General features: G+C 38.2%; 1 protein-coding gene across 1 annotated transcript in view; it reads left to right on the top strand.

The window, feature by feature from the left end:
• The window catches only part of LOC121738001 (probable ATP-dependent RNA helicase DHX35), a 59,187-nt gene that overhangs the window by 12,689 nt on the left and 28,791 nt on the right, over nt 1-17,707 (top strand). The gene's annotated exons all lie outside the window — the stretch shown is intronic.

Here is a 17,707-nt window from a genome sequence, read left to right as displayed (position 1 = left end):
ATATCCTCCTCCTTTTCGGAAGTCGGTTAAAAAGTAGCCTAAGTTATGCCCTACTACATCAGCTATGTGCCAAAAAAAGTCCCGTCAAAATCGCTCCAGCCATTTCAGAGATAAGCCGGAACAAACAGACACGACATACAGACAAAAATTATAAAAATGTTGTTTTGGTGTATGTACCCTATATACATTCATATGCATGTAGTAAAAAACGGTTTTTTCAATATTACAAACAGACACTCCAATTTTAGTTAATATGTATAGATGTATAGATTTTGTGATAATCCTTTGTGCCAATAAATTTTGCATTCGTCCAAATAATTTTGTAATTTAAGTAGATAGATATTTCTCAGGGCAACTTTTGGGGCATTAGAACTTAAAAGTAAAAATCTTGCAAATACCATAGTGTCGTTACAAAAAACTCGGGCTTTTGCATCTATTTTGGATGGTTTATACAGTATTATAGATATATCTCTATATAGATATAGAGATATATAGAGCGAAATAAACAGTTTGTAAAAAAAAATATGCCTGGGACATCCTTACTAATATTATAAATGCGAAAGTGTGTCTGTTTTTTTCCGGGATGATAAGTATCCTTTATCCTTTCCCGGGACTCTAAGTATCCCCTTACCAAACATCAAAATCAGTTCAGCGGTTTGGTCTTGACCAGGTAACAGACAGACAGACAGACACACCTACGCGTCTTTTATTAATATGCATGTTTCAGCGGTTTGGCCGTAAAGAGGTAACAGACAGACAGACACACTTTCGCATTTGCAATCTTAGTATGGATAGCCCGTTTGACACAGGTTAAACTTACTAAGCTGCAGGTTAGTAACCGAGTCTCTCTCCATTCTATGACCAGACTTTACTATAAAGAGTTTTCAAATGTATGGTATTTGTTTTTGGTCGAACACATCACTATTATATTATAGTTGACTGATTTATGCAAGAAATGTATAATATTTTAAGATAATATTATTATGTATGTAATTTTAATTCATGTATTTAACGACTCATTTTGATCTAAATGTTAACATTGTATTATGCTACCAATTGAAATGTTCTCGTACAAAGTACATATTTATAATAAACTAGATGATGCCTGCAACTCTGTTGCGCCAAAATTCGTTTATCGCGCGGGAACTGTACATTTTCCGGGATAAAAAGTGTCCTATGTTCTTTCCCGGGACTTAAAGTATATCCATGCTAAATTTCAGAACAGTCGGTTCAGCGGTTTGAGCGTGAAGAGCTAACAGACAGACAGACGGACAGACAGATGGACAGACGGACAGACATACTTTCACATTTATAATAATATTAAGTATGGATACAAAAGCCCTATAATTTGGTTGAATTTTAAATTTTTGTTAACATTTATATCAAAATTAATAAATATTTGCTATTTACTATTGCCCAGCTTAGACGTGGAGGTTCTAGGGAGTGCTATCTCTAAAAAATTGTGTAACCAACTGAGTAATCCAATTCAATAATGTGATTATTGCGTTGCCTGTCACTGTATAGAGGTGTAACGTAAGCCATATTTGTCTGAAACGTCCGATAAATGTGATAACAAACCACACTCGTGCTAAAGCAGACCTCTTACGGCCGTTGACATTGACATAAAATATATGTCTCTAATGTCTAATGTGAGCTATTCCTATCTCTAATAGGGCAAAACCAGAGATAGATTAAATATTGGGAACGGCCGTTATAAAGGGTCTATTCACATTGCAGAGCGACTGGTGATGCATTTTTTGTCATTTTGAGTACTCGTCATTGAGAGATGTTCTTCGCTTGTTTTAATGGATGTGTTACTACTTACGTTCAAAGATCGAAAACTCTCAGTGACCGGAAAAAATAGCTCGCAACACGTTGTGGTCTATATTTACGCAACAAATATACGTTCAATGTCTGTAATATTACAGACATTGAACTTATATTTGAGCGTATAATCCGTATGTAAGTACTTAGCACATGCTAAGTACTCACATATGGATTTACTCGATCGAGCAATCACGTAGAGTAAAAACCACGGCTTGAGCTTTCGTCCGCACATTCAGCATTACTCGATAGTTTTACTCCAAATAGAGCAAAAATTATCGTGTGGACCGCAAAACTCACACGCTCGAGTAAAGCTCGACGGCTCGTGTCGAGTAAGTTCGAAGGAAATTAGATTTATTCAATTCCATCGAGCCGGCTCGATGCGATTTTGCGAAACTACCGAGTAATACCGATAGTGAGTCATACTAATATTATGTAAAACAATTTCCTATTTATTTACCTCAGAGAAGCCTGTACATTTTCACTAATGGATATGTTGATAGGTCATAACGCATAGAGATAGTCTACACAAAGTTAAATATTTTTTTACTGATTTGAATACTTGAATGGTAGATCTTTTAGATGGGGCTTTGTAAAGGCCGAATTCAATCGGACGCAGGCTGATCTAATTCGACTTGAGTTTGTCAGATCGGCCTGCCTGATCGACCGGAACGAACGGCCTTGCGTATATGGGAGTCTTAATTCATAGATGAGAGCGCAAACCTAAAGGCTATTATTTTAATAAAAAGTTTATTTTTGACAAATAATAATATATTTATTATATTTTATAATATATAGATATTATAAGTTAATAAAATTATCTTTCAATTAAGGCAGTGTCCTTAAACAAGTCTGTACTATATTTTTGGCGTGAAGTTAAATTGTATTTTTTTATTAAAATAAAGAAAAATATTAAATTTTGTTATTATGAAGATATTATTAAGATTTAAGAGAGTGTCTTATAATTATTAAAAGATTACAGTGAAAATCAGTTATAACGACCTTAAAAAGTTTATAAAGCTAATAGTTACAACGATCGCATTGTAAAGAATACTTTGCGCTATAAATGTTGTTATAAAAGGTTTTCACTGTATTGTTAGTCAACATTATTGTGATTGATGCAATATTATTGTAACTTGTACTTATGAATGTCCGAATTCGTCAATTATTTTGTAATTTATCGGTTTATACAATTCAACCCCAAAATTTTCAGTACCGCTAATAACGACGTTACGAGGGCTGAAAATTTTGGTTTGATGAGTCAATTTCTGTTAAGTATTATCTGTGATTGTAACATAAGGAATAAATATGTTAAGATCGTGTTTCTTACTCGTTTTTTTGATAGCTTTAAAGCTCCGGGTAATAAATACAGACGATAAAAAAGTTACCGTCGTCCACTATTTGTGTCCTGATAAATAAGTTTTACTGCCAGAGACTTTTAATGATGATTAATCTTCAATATCGTCGTTGCGCCTGCCAAATCCTGTATGTGTTTTTAGTAAAATTTTCAGGGGTAGACAATAAACGGTTTCATTCATAAAGTTAATATACCTAGCGGAATAGAGAAACAAAGGCCTGAGCAAAAGAGATGTCACTATCAATAACACTGCGTGGTAAAAAGAGACGTGTGACACATGACAGCAGCACTCTTTTTTTGACATCCAGTCGGCACGTGCCGCACGTTGACAATTTAATCTCATAGAAATCATGTTCAATCATGCTTGTGTAAGTGTATAAGTACACATGTTTTTACACACAAATGAAACCAATTTTTGTTTCGTTTGACAGCTCGAGATTGTTGCTCTATTCCGTTAGGTATATTAACTTTATGGTTTCATTGAATGATTGATAGATTTATTAATACATTAAAGGTCTTAGTTCATAGATAATCATATTTGCCACCAAACTGCAGATTTAATTTATTGGATTAATGGATTTGGCAGGCGCAACGACGATAATTATAACGAACAGTTTGACAGAGTTTGAGGCTTATGTCAAAATGTAAATTAAATTAACAGTTGAGTCACAATAGACATAACGACCAGTAGTTCGACTGCAAAGAGACGGACAGGTTTCAATATCTGTCAAATTCTTCGGGTTTCACTAGGATTATGAACGGAATGTGCCTCGCGCTGGCTGATATAATTTATTTTTAAATATTTAAAATAAAGATTTCAAAATTGGATTCTGACAATTTTAATCGCATGTGCCAAAACACAAACAACAATACGACCAAAGAGGAACACGTCCAGCGAATATGTCATAGTTTTAAATTCGTAGGTAACAAGTTAACAACCCTAGCGACGATTTTCGTCATAATACGTCAAATTTAAAAATTTCAACATCAGTTCTAACGGCCGTTCCCAATATTTGATCTATCTCTGGTTTTGCCCTACTAGAGATAGGAATAGCTCACATTAGACATTAGAGACATATATTTTATGTCAATTGTGAGCTATTCCTATCTCTAGTAGGGCAAAACCAGAGATAGATCAAATATTGGGAACGGCCGTTAGTCGGTATACTCTATCATTCTGTCTACTCTGGTTGAGTGATAATATTAATAAATTTGTCACAAAACTTTAGTATACATGAAATTGTTCATACAGATTGTTAGGGTGAAGACACGTTACTTTGTGGAAATCCAATGCACAAAATATACTCCGAAAAACCTTAACCAGTCAGTAAATGATTAGCTCATTATAACCCTAGAGCCAGCGACAGCCAGATTTTCGTCATTTTATAGAGACTGTAAGTTTACCTGTACATAACCCCTATACGGACATTCCCAATATTTGATCTATCTCTGGTTTCGCCCTACTAGAGATAGGAATAGCTCACATTAGACATTAGAGATATATATTTTATGTCAATTGTGAGCTATTCCTATCTCTAGTAGGGCAAAACCAGAGATAGATTAAATATTGGGAACGGCCGATAGAGGTAAGGTAACTATAAAGTTTCGGTCGCGGTTACCTTAGCTGGTATTCATTACACATTAAGAGGATACACCAGGGCTAGAAAAATGAAAAAAAAGTACGTGTAATATCTATAGCTGTCTCCCTTACCTCAAGCCTATACCGCAGAACGCGATAGAGACAACTGCAGAAAATCAACGATTCGTTGTCCCCTGATTCCTTCTCCAAAACCTAACCGATTTAAGTACTTTTTTCATTAAAGATTAAAGAAAGGCTTGAGCTGTTTTCCTGTTTTTTTTTGTATAATCTAGCCAAATTAAATTATGATAAAATTAAATTAAGAAATTAAAAAAAAGCCCGCCAAGACAACATTAAAAAGTAATATTTACTGCCTTTAAGTTCAAATAATTCCTAACTTGTGTAAAGTAAAGTAACATTTTAGTCCATAATTGTTGCCATGGTGTGTCGGGGGACCGCCAAGTAAACTACAACCCACAAGCGCCAAGTCGCTGATTACCTATCCCGATTCAGATCGCTGTGAATTGATCCTTAAACTTGTTATGCGAAATCAAACATCTACATTAGCGGTCCCCCGACACACCTTGACAACAATTATGGTCTAAAATATTAGTTTACACAAGTTAGGAACTATATAAACTTAAAGGCAGTAAATATTATTTCATTACTTTTTAAAGTTGTTTTGGCGGGGGTTTTTTTAAATTTCTTAATTTAATTTTATTTCATACTTTTTAAACTTGTGTTGGTTATAGCGCAGAATAATTCCTATCAACAGAATCATATTCTCATGATTACCATCTATCAATGTCCTTTTCGATGAGGCCGTTAATATGACCCCAAACATGAAACCTCCACTTTGGGTTCATACGAAGCTCGATTCCTATAGAATCCAGGTGATGCTGCAGCAGCAGCATGTAAATATTTGCTGTCTATCTACTTCCTACTGGTTGTCGCAATTAAAATGAGCCCAAACACGAAACCTCTGCTCTAAGTTGGCGAGGAGTTGGATATCCTATTGATTACCAGGCGATGCTGCAGCACCAGGTCAACTTTCCATTATTATGTGTATACGTATATTGTATATTCACAAATGTCACGAACTAGAATGAAATATAAAACCCATCAAACGACTACAAGTTGCTAACGGCCTTTCATGAACCAGATAAACCCTAATTGTCCAGCACTGAGCAGGCTGATGATGATGAATTATAGCTAAGAACACTCTCGATCATGTCAGCTTTCAAACAAAAAAACTAGATCAAAATCGGTCCACCCGTTTGGATGCTACCATGCCACGGACAGATACACACACAGACAAACAGACAGACACGTCAAACTTATAACACCCCTCTTTTTTGTCGGGGGTTAAAAAAAAAGAAAACATAGGGGCATTGTATTAGTAGCCGTAGGAAAAAAATTATAACGCTACCAGCATTATCTAGGGAGGAAACAGGGGACAACGTTTGTATGGAAGAAAGGGCGGTGTGGACTCCTCTTAAAGTTGAGAAAATTGATGCCTTGTGATTCGAGTCTCCCTTAAAAAATGTTTGACACAGTTTTGCCTTTTAAACGATAAGCAATGCGCTGATGCGTAAAGTTTTTTTACTGTTATTTTGTAACGGCACAGACACAATACAAGGTTGGATTTTTTACAAGCGAAGTGATATAATACTAACCTTTGTTAGGTTTCATTTAATACTTTATATAACACCATAATAGCAGTATGTTTTAATCTGTGACAATTCATACTTACTTACTGTAATAAATGTAAAAGTATGTCTGACTGTCTGTTACCCCTTCACGCCCAAACCGCTGAATCGATTTTGCTGAAATTTTGTATGGGGATACTTGAGTCCCGGAAAAGGACATACTACCTTTTATCCCAAAATAATGCACGGTTCCCGAGCGATCAACGGAGTTGCGGCGTCATCTAGTAGTCCAGGGGTTCCCAATCTTTTTCAGCCTGCGGCGCAGTTACATGTTCAATATTTTGTCACGGCGCCCTTCATTACTTGGCAGCTAGCTATTACAAAAATATACATAAATAAACACCTTTAATGATTATTATAGTTAGGTTAAGCAGGTAAATATTAATAAACAAATATTTAAATATTTGTTTATTAATATTTACCTGCTTCTGCCTGCTTTGTAATAATTCATATTATAATTTTATTTTATAATATTTGTGGTTATGGATAATGATGGAGGATCAACTCACGGCGCCCCTCTTGCCTTTCCACGGCGCACCAGGGCGCCGCGGCGCACAGTTTGGGGACCCCTGTAGTAGTCCATCAGGCGATCGGTAAGCCATACGTCAATTTCCAGGTCTGAAACTGAATCATCGTGTTATCATTTCAATGGCTTTAAATACCGACGTCTGACTCACAACAGATGTCCCGATAAGCTACAACATGCGTAGTGGTCCTTCGAGTCTTTCTACTAATAGAGACTTTAATACAGGGTGTAACAAAACTAAGTGATAAAACTTAAGGGTGTGTATGTGTTCCTTATACAGTGTGTTAGTGTAAGCACCGTTATCCTTGAAACCATCAAATGAGCCCGTCAAAATGAACAACTTTTTCTATGAGAACAATGCTGGGAACCCAAATTATTATTTTTAACAAAAAATTAAAACCGACTTCCAAGGTAAAAACAATAATAATATGAACTAAAAGTATTAAATAACTCTTACTCTATAATAGTGCCTTTTTCAGAATTCGTCTAAATGTCAACTATTTCTGTACATACTACAGTCTTCATTACTTTGAAGGCGGTACCAGCTATTTTTATCGTAAGTTCAGTCAATGTCAGAATATCTGAAGCTTTTAGGACTGGTACCGACTTCAAAGTAATGAAGACTGTAGTATGTACAGAAATAGTTGACATTTAGACGAATTCTGAAAAAGGCACTATTATAGAGTAAGAGTTATTTAATACTTTTTAGTTCATATTATTATTGTTTTTACCTTGGAAGTCGGTTTTAATTTTTTGTTAAAAATAATAATTTCACTCTTTTTAGTTATCTACAAGATAAGGCTTTATGCGTAAATAACCACTACGAATGTTAACTATTCACATTATGTTACTGTAAGCGAAATTGTGGTAATTGCTTGCAGTTATCTAAGCGATGATGTAATTTAAAAACTTTTATCTTTAAAGGTTCAGGAGTTCTGTTCAGTGCCTTTGGACCAAGAGACACCTTCGTATGAACTTTCTCTTATTCGTAACATATGTTTAAGTTACTAGAAACAACATTTTAACCACTATGAGTCTTTTGATAAATTTCAAGGATTTCCCTCGATTGCTCATAGATCCCATCATCAGCTCACCACTTTCGTAATTATTATCCAAAATCAAGATTACATCCTATACAACAACACAAGAATTTTGAAAATCGGTCCACAAACAGCGAAATAATCATCAAAAACGTCTGCTTCGATGCAAAACATCACGAAAAGCATCAATAATTGGGTCATAATGTGATGACCCATGGCATAATTATGATTTTGATGATGATGATCAAATAAATTGATGTGTTGGCTTATGCTTTCAGTTGTTTAAACAACGCCGAAATCCCCGAACCTGTATCTATAAGGATTCAAAAGTTCTGTTGGGTACCTTCGGATCCAGGGTAAAACCTGATGCGAAATCTTACTCTTTGGTAGCATTTACCTCGAATGCTTCAGAAAAAATTGAAATCACTATATGTTTCCATACAAATTTCAAGGAGTCCCCTCGATTCCTCCAGGATTCCATCATCAGATCATCACTTTTGTGAACATGGTACCAAATTCGAGTTAAACCCTATACAACACAAAAATCATTTTGAAAATTGGTTCACAAACGGCTGAGTTAACGTTGAACATACAAAAAAAAAAGATACATACAGCCGAAAGTATAACCTCCTCCTTTTTGGAAGTCGGTAAAAAAATGCCGTCTCCATACCCATACGGATGCCCGGATCGGCAGTTTGTATGGGTATGAAGACGGATCTTTTTGAGTTCCCACCATTGTTCTCATAGAAAAGTTGTTCATTTTGACAGGCTCATTTGATGGTTTCAAGGATAGCGGTGTTCACACTAACATCTTGTATAGAGTTAACTGTAAAAGTAGCAGGCAAGCGCCCCAGCGTCATGAGTTTGCCCATACACAAGGTAAAAAATAGTTATTATTTCAGCGCTGATACTTTCACAGTGACCTCTACAGGGTGTAACAAAAATAAGTGATAATACTTTAGGGTGTGTACGTGTTCCTTGTAGAGAGCTCACTGTGAAAGTAGCAGCGCTGAAAGACCAAATTATGGGGAAACGCGTGACGCTCGGGCTCTTGCCCATACAAAAGTGAAAAAAAATCGTCTTTCAGCGCTGCCACTTTCACAGTGAGCTCTCTACAAGGAACACGTACACACCCTAAAGTATTATCACTTATTTTTGTTACACACTGTATACAAGGGACTCATACATACCGTAAAGTATTGTCACTTACTACTTAGTTTTGTTACACCTTGTATTTTTACCTGTCAAATTGTTTGTACGTACTACATTGGATAACTAGATCAGAATAATGTTAACCTGCTATTACATCTAGTCCTGTATAACGAATAACTAGATATACAAAAAATATATTACTTTGTACATAATTAATTAATTATTATAGTAACCTTTTTGATGACCTCGGTGGTTCAGTGGTGAGCGCGTTGGTAGCTCAAGCCGGGGGTCGCGGGTTCGAATTCCGCCGCCGACGGAACAAAAAGTTTTCAAAAGTTCTTGGGTCATGGATGTGTATTAAATATGTGTATAATATAATAAAAATCTTAAATATATGTATAGTATAAAGCTTAAATATATTTCCGTTGTCTGGTACCCGTAACACAAGTCCTTCAGGTACTTACCACGGGGCCAGCCTGACATGGTGTGAAGCGTCCATAGATAAAAAAAAAAATATGTGTCTGTCTGTTACCTCTTCACATCCAAACAGCTGAACCAATTTTGCTGGAATTCGATGTGGAGATATATTGAGTCCCGGGAAAGGACATAGGATACTTTTTAACCGGGAAAATGTACGGTTCCCGTGCGATAAACGAGTTTTGGCGCAACGCGACGGAGTCATCTATAACATACACTTGAAATTATGCGTCATAATGCTATGAAAGTACTTGTATCTTTATCTATATTATTCACAACTTATTGGTAATCGTATTGTTGATAGTACATACAGATATACTATCAGCCAGGTGGACAGCTTTGCACTATCAGGGGAATTGATTAGGAGATATCTTAATTCCTACGTGATATAATCGGACTATAATTAGCCCGACCGACAGATCACTATAGTCAGGACAATTTAAGGTGGCACCAGCGGTTATTGACCTTTCTAGTCTAGGAGCTATGTAAAAATACTCGCACTGCATTCTGTTAACTTATTCTTGACTACCTATTATATTTTCATCGGATATTGTCTTGGTTACCTCTTCGTATGATAATCTCAAACCTATTTATGAGTTTGATGTGATATAATTCATACTGTGTTCACATCGTGTATGCTAAATACGATATCACCCGACTAGGCACATCTGTCGCTTCATTGTCAATCGCGGTTTGTATAGAAAATTACAAGTTTTTTGACAGGGAGTCAATGACCGCTACAGACAACTACCTACAACTCTACAAGGCGCAGGTTCGGCCTCATATGGAATATTGTTCTCATCTCTGGGCAGGGGCGCCAAAATACCAACTGCTCCCTCTGGATCGTATCCAACGAAGGGCTGCTCGAATTGTTGACTGCCATAGTGTTTCAAACAGCTTGGACCCCCTGGAATTACGCCGAGATGTTGCTTCACTCTGCATCCTCTATCGGTTGTTTCACGGGGAGTGCTCTGAGGAATTGTTCGGAATCATACCACCTGCAACTTTTCGCTATCGTCCCACGCGAAAAACATACCATCCTCATCACCTTGATGAGTGGCAGTCTTCCACCGTGCGTTTTTCGCGTAACTTTCTGCCGCGCACTGTAAAACTCTGGAATGAACTGTCACCAGCAGTATTTCCGGACCGATACGACCTGCAAACCTTCAAGAAAAGAGCGTATACCCTCTTAAAAGGCCGGCAACGCACCTGCAGCTCTTCTGATGTTGCGAGTGTCCATGGGCGACGGTAGTTGCTTACTATCAGGTGACCCGTTTGCTCGTTTGCCCCCTTATTTAATAAAAAAAAAAAAAAGAATTCCGTGGTTTGAGATATGGATATGCCCGTTTAACCTATTTCCACAATAGACATATAATTCTGTCTACTCTGCTATTTCTATTAACTGCTCATACAGCGTGTAACAAAACTAAGTGATTATACTTTAGAGTGTGTTCGTGCTCTTTGTAAAGAGTTCACTGTGAAAGTAGCAGCGCTGAAAGACCAAATTTGTTTTCACTTTTGTATGGGCGAGCGCCCCAGCGTCACGAGTTTCCCCATACAAAAGTGAAAAAATTTTTTGGTCTTTCAGCGCTGCCACTTTCACAGTGAACTCTCTACAAGGAACAAATACACACCCTAAAGTATTATCATTTAGTTTTGTTACACCCTGTAAAATCAACTAGATGACCGTTTTTTTAACCGTACATATTTCGGGACAAAAAGTATTTTATGTCCTTTCCCGGGACTCAAAAATATCTCCATACCAAATGTCAGCAAAGTCGGTTCAGCGGTTTGGGCGTGAAGAGGTAACAGACAGACACACACAGACTTCGCATTTATAATAATGGATGTGCTATAATGCTTATATTGAGTAAAGCTGATAATTTGTTATTTATCTAAATATGCAACTGTATAAATAACATTGTATGATAAGATTAGTAAATAATTATTCATAATGCATCATTTTTTTATTGTAGAAGCTGAGCCATAGCCCGCTTCTATAAATCTCTACTCTAGTGTTTTTCAACCTGTAGGCTGCAACCCCTGGGGGGTCGCCAGAGGTCGAGAGAAATATTTTTTCACACTGGGGGGTCACATCATAAAAAGGTTGAAAAATACAGCATTAAAAGTTCAAACATACTTGCCATATATCCATACTTCCATACTAATATTAAAAATGCGAAAGTGTGTCTGCCTTGACAGACAGACACACTTTCGCATTTTTAATTTATTAACCGGTTTTGCTGAAATTTGGCATGGAGATACTTTGAGTCCCGGGAAAGGACATAGGATACTTTTTGTCCCAGTTAAATGTATGGTTCCCGCGAGAAAAACGAAGTTAGTACGAGGGCTGCTATTTATGTATCCGGAATTTAAAAAAGAAACAAACATATATCATTTAATATGGTTTTATTGCTTTTCAAAATATTCACCGCGATGATCGACACACTTTTGCATACGCTGGAACCAATTTTCATAGCACTTTTTCCATTCTGATTGAGGTATCTCCAAAACGTGCATTTTGAACGCATCAACAGCCTCTTCGCGGCTCGAAAAACGTTGACCACGTAATTTGTTCTTCGCGTATGGAAATAAAAAGAAATCGTTAGGTGCCAAATCAGGGCTGTACGGCGGATGACCAGTCAATTCGATCTTTTGACCCTCCAAAAACTGAGTTGTTTCAGCTGAGGTGTGACAGCTAGCATTGTCGTGATGTAATATGATTCTGCGTTGTCGGTTGTCCTTTCTTATTTCTTCAAAGACTTCTGGTAAACAAATGGTCGTATACCATTCAAAATTAACCGTTTTACGATTCTCTAATGGCACTGTAGCCACATGTCCATTAATTCCAAAAAAACAGGCGACCATTTGCTTCAAAGTGTGGCGGTACCCACAAAAGTACTTTTTGCACGAGTAACTTTTGTTGGTTTCGGCTCATCTTGGAACACCCACACCGTTGACTGTTGTTTAGTTTCGGGGTCATATGCATAGATCCAAGATTCATCACCTGTGTAGATATTATAAACGGCTTTTGACGTACCACGGTTGTATTTTTTTATCATTTTTTTGCACCAATCGACACGAGCCCGTTTTTGATCGATTGTCAAGTTATGCGGAATCCAACGCGAACAAATTTTTTTTACAGCCAAATGTTCGTGTAATATCTTATGTATGCTCGTCATACTTATGCCTAAGGACGCCTCTATCTCGCGATATGTAACATGACGATCACGCATTATTAGTTCCCGCACAACATCTATATTTTGTGGGACAACAGCTGTTTTTGGGCGACCTTCTTTATTTTCATCCGTGAGCATAGACCGCCCACGATTAAACTCACTGTACCAGTGATAAACAGTGGTTTTTGATGGTGCTTCATCTCCAAAAGTTGCGGTGAGTTGAATAAAGCACTGTTGTTGATTTAGCCCACGCCGAAAATCGTAGTAAATCATTGCACGAAATTGTTCACGCGTTAAATCCATGGCAAATGAAGACACGCAATTTTCAAAATGACGCCACAATGGAAAAATAATTGACAGTCACATGAAACAAAATGTATTTATTCTTCAACCAAAGAGTTCTATTTTCAAATGTTGTAATTTCTTTTTAAATATTGTTCTTGTAAGTGGCCAGTTCCGGATACATAAATAGCAGCCCTCGTACTCGTAATAATAATAATAATAATAATAATAATAATACTCCCCACACCGGTTTCGGTGACGGTGGCCGGTTTCATTGAAACCAGGCCAGGTACGCAGGAGTAGTTTTTATAGTGCCCAAGTGTGTGCGCAGTACACAAGAGCACTCTCTCTTCCTTTCACTCTCATAACCCGACGGAAGACCGACACGACTGGCGAGAGATCAGGCGCAGGACCGACTTTTTACATGCCCATCCGACGCATGGATCATCTTCATCGTCGTCAACATCGTCAGACAATCAGGTAATCAGCCTGCATTGTCCTAACCAAACTTGGAAATAACATGTTTCCAACGCGGGATTCGAACCCACGACCTCCGGAGTCGAGAGCGACGCTCTAACCACTAGACCACGGAGGCGTAGTAATAAATATACTTAATGACTAACTTATTCAGTGGCCTTCTACGATATCACCAAACCTTACTTACAATACGACCCCCATTAGTGGAAGTAGGGTAATTTTGATAAAAATATATACCACAGAGTTAAATACTTGGTAGATATCGCAAAACAAAAACTAAAAAGGCAAGAAGTGAGGGGCAACTGTAATATAATAAGCAAAGACAGGACCTAAAGTAATATCACTTTGTTATGTTACACCCTGTATATTTTCCTATATCGTTGTATAAAGGGTTTATTTACTAAGGTGTACTCAGGGAATCGAGACAGTAGCGGTCATTGACTCCCTGTCAAAAAATTTGTCATTTTCTATATAAACCGCGATTGACAATGAAGTGTCAGATGTTCCTAGTCTAAGGGTGGGTTGCACCAACTTACTTTATTTTATTTTATTTATTTTATCTTATCATGTTTGGGGGGCTTACAGCTAACTATATTAAATTTACTCTAAATTATAGAAAACGAAAAGCCAATTACAAGCCTCCACAGGTAGCACTTTAACTTTAACCATAACAAAATGTCAAATGAACTGTCAAATCCCTAGTAAAAGTCCATAATGGACGCCATATTTGACGATAACCTTAACCTTAACTATAACTACGCCTCTGGTGCAACCCACCATAAGGAAGATATTTTGCATACTAAAAAGGTGAATGACCGCTACCGCCTCGTTTCGCCGAGTAACAGTAAGTAATTAAGAAATCAGATGGTGGCATAATTAGTAAATATTATTAATTAAACAAATATGTAATCGTCAAGGGCTGCCTCACGGAAGAGAATCACGGAAGGTTCAACAAATAATGAATATAATATGAGTTTCGACCTGAATTCGACCTAAAAGGGCTTAGCCTTGAATCGTGGGCCGTCGCCTTTGATACTGCCCATAAATTCGTTAAGTGGGAACCGTACGTTTTCGTAGCTCAGCGGTTCTCAAACTTTTTTGTTGGCGGACCCCTTTTTAAGTGACATTTTTGATAAATTTGTAAAATCAACTTATGTATGGCTCAAGGAGCCCACAAGGCCTTTAAGACTAGGTCTTATCTCAGTGCTAGGTATTGAGGGTCGAGCGTCTGCAGTCTCGCCACAAAATTAACTTTAGTTCCTTTGTGGTGAGAGTACCGACGAATCTTCTTTCGACCTTTGCGGCACCGGAGTTCTGGCCGATGGATGTGGTCTACTGGAGGTTCCGGGGGAGACTCCGGAATGAAGCGCGTCACGTAGCCGTCAACACTTAACAAAGTGTAGTTTTTAAGTGTATAATAATAATATGTATGTTAGTCGTTAAGGTATCTATATATATAAAAATGGATTTTCAATTGTGTTAGTAACGCTAAAACTCGAAAACGGCTGAACGGATTGGACTAATTTTAGTCTTAAAATATTCGTAGAAGTCCAGGGAAGGTTTTAAAGTGACACGAAGTTCACCGGGGCAGCTAGTATATTATAATATGAATATGTATGTTAGGCTGTAAGGTATTATGGGCCTAGATGCCTGAAATAAATGGTAAAAAAAAAGTAGGTTACCTATATGCGTGCGTGCGTGCGTGTGTGCGTGCGTGTGCGTGCGTGTGCGTGCGTGTGCGTGCGTGCGTGCGTGCGTGCGTGCGTCTCTCTCTCTCTCTCTCTCTCTCTCTCTCTCTCTCTCTCTCTCTCTCTCTCTCTCTCTCTCTCTCTCTCTCGTGTGTCTGCGTGTGTCTGCGTGTGTCTGCGTGTGTCTGCGTGTGTCTGCGTGTGTCTGCGTGTGTCTGTGTGTGTCTGTGTGTGTCTGTGTGTGACTGTGTGTGTCTTTGTGTGTCTGTGTGTGTCTGTGTGTGTGTGTGTGTGTGTGTGTGTGTGTGTGTGTGTGTGTGTGTGTGTGTGTGTGTGTGTGTGTGTGTGTGTGTGTGTGTGGGTGTGTGGGTGTGTGTGTGTGTGAGAGAGAGTGTGTGTGTGAGTGTGTGTGTGTGTGTGTGTGTGTGTGTGTGCGCGTGCGTGCGTGCGTGCGTGCGTGCGTGCGTGCGTGCGTGCGTGCGTGCGTGCGTGCGTGCGTGCGTGCGTGCGTGCGTGCGTGCGTGCGTGCGTGCGTGCGTGCGTGCGTGCGTGCGTGCGTGCGCAGTAATATTTCTATCCCTTTCTAGTGCACCATTTAATAGCCAATAGGCCATTTGTTTTGAATGTGTGGACAATAGGTGAGGGTCGTGGTGTGTGTGAGTGGGCGGCCGAACGGTTCTAACCGATATTTTGAGCAGGAGCAGTTTCATTTTGCTCATTGAATATAACCAGGAATAATTTCGGTCCGTTCAGAGCGGAATTGAAATGAAAACGCTGGTTTGGAAATGTACGGCGTTTCTAACGAACAGGATCGCGAAGATTAACCAGGTTTCCGAGCCCTGGTTTAATGTTATATTATAAGGTCGTCGCCCTTGTGGCGAGGCGACGCTCAGTCTGGCACAATAGTCTGGTAACAATTTTGTATATATAGAGGCTGGAGCACTAGGATAACAGAAGTTTACAAAGTATGTATTGTAAATTGTAATGTAATAGGACAGCGGCTCTCAAACTTTTTTGGTGGCGGAACCATTTTCAGTAGTGATATTTTTGACGGACAATAAAAAAATGTCTTGTCTTTGAATGAATTGTCTCCATGCTGGTGTCTGATGACATTTGTAAAAACCATTTATGTACCGCTAGCGGAGCCCCCACAAGGACTTTGCGGAGCCCCAGGGGTTCGCGGAGCACACTTTGAGAATACATACAGCTTTCTCTTTCGATTATAGTGCTAATGTTGAAGGAATCGATATTTTTACTGCCCCAATGCCCTTCCTAAAACAAGCAATTAGTTGAAGTCAAGGTTAATTAGCTAATCGAGGAGTTAAGTGTTTCTCCTAGATTATTATCTTAATTTTAATCGAATACTAAAGGCTCCTCCACGCGCTGGCCACGATGGCCGATGGGTAACCTGTAGAGAGAAATATTCGCCTATAATCGACGTCGCTTATGCACCAGACCAGTGTTTCCCAACCTGTGGGACCACGGACCACAGGGGGTCCGCGAGTATAAATTATGTATGGGGGTCCGCAGTGTCATCTCTGGACCAAACAGAATCCGAATTTTTAGCTATTTATTTTATGAAAGGGGATCCGTGAAAACTGGCCCTGATTTCCAAGGGGTCGGTGGCGAAAAAAGATTGAGAAACACTGCTCCAGATAGCTTCACAATCATGGCACAACATGAAGAGGATTGACCAAAGTAAATTAAAGTAAAATCGTTGTGTATAAAATCGATAGAGTGATTGACAGCTGCAGCCCTCGGGGTATAAAAGCGATGTTTGTATAGAATCGTATTTATTGGCTTGATAGATAAGGAGTACGGACTCTACTTAATAATGAATAACAATCGGCCAAGTGCGAGTCAACTCGCGCATGAAGGGTTCCGTACCGTTATAGAGCAAAAATAGGCCAAAAATTGTGTTTTTTGTATGGGAGCCCCCCTTAAATCTTTATTTTACTTTAATATTATTATTAATTATTAAAGTACTTATATAACTAAGAGCTTTGTGAAAATTTCAAGTGTCTACCTGTTGCCATTATTGATTACGACCAAAAAAAGGCCTAAAAAATCACGTTTGTTTTATGGGAGCCCTCCTTAAATATTAATATTGTTTTATTTTTAGCATTTGTTGTTATAGCGGCAACAAATATACACTATGTGAAAATTTCAGAAGTCTAGCTAAAGCGGTTTTGAGAGCAGCCTGGTGACAGACAGGCGGACAGACATCGAAGTCTCAGTAATAGGGTCCCGTTTTTACCCTTTGGGTACGGAACCCTAAAAAGGAATATAGATATGTATTATGATACTAGCTGACCCGGCAAACGTTGTTTTGCCATATAAATGATTTCTAGTATCTTGATATAAAAAGTAGATAAAAACCTATTTTTTAGGTTATTCTCAGGCCTAACGAATGTATT

Source organism: Aricia agestis, chromosome 22 (genome assembly GCF_905147365.1).
Source record: "Aricia agestis chromosome 22, ilAriAges1.1, whole genome shotgun sequence".
Lineage (NCBI taxonomy): Eukaryota > Metazoa > Arthropoda > Insecta > Lepidoptera > Lycaenidae > Aricia > Aricia agestis.
This window is presented reverse-complemented; position numbering and strand designations above follow the sequence as displayed.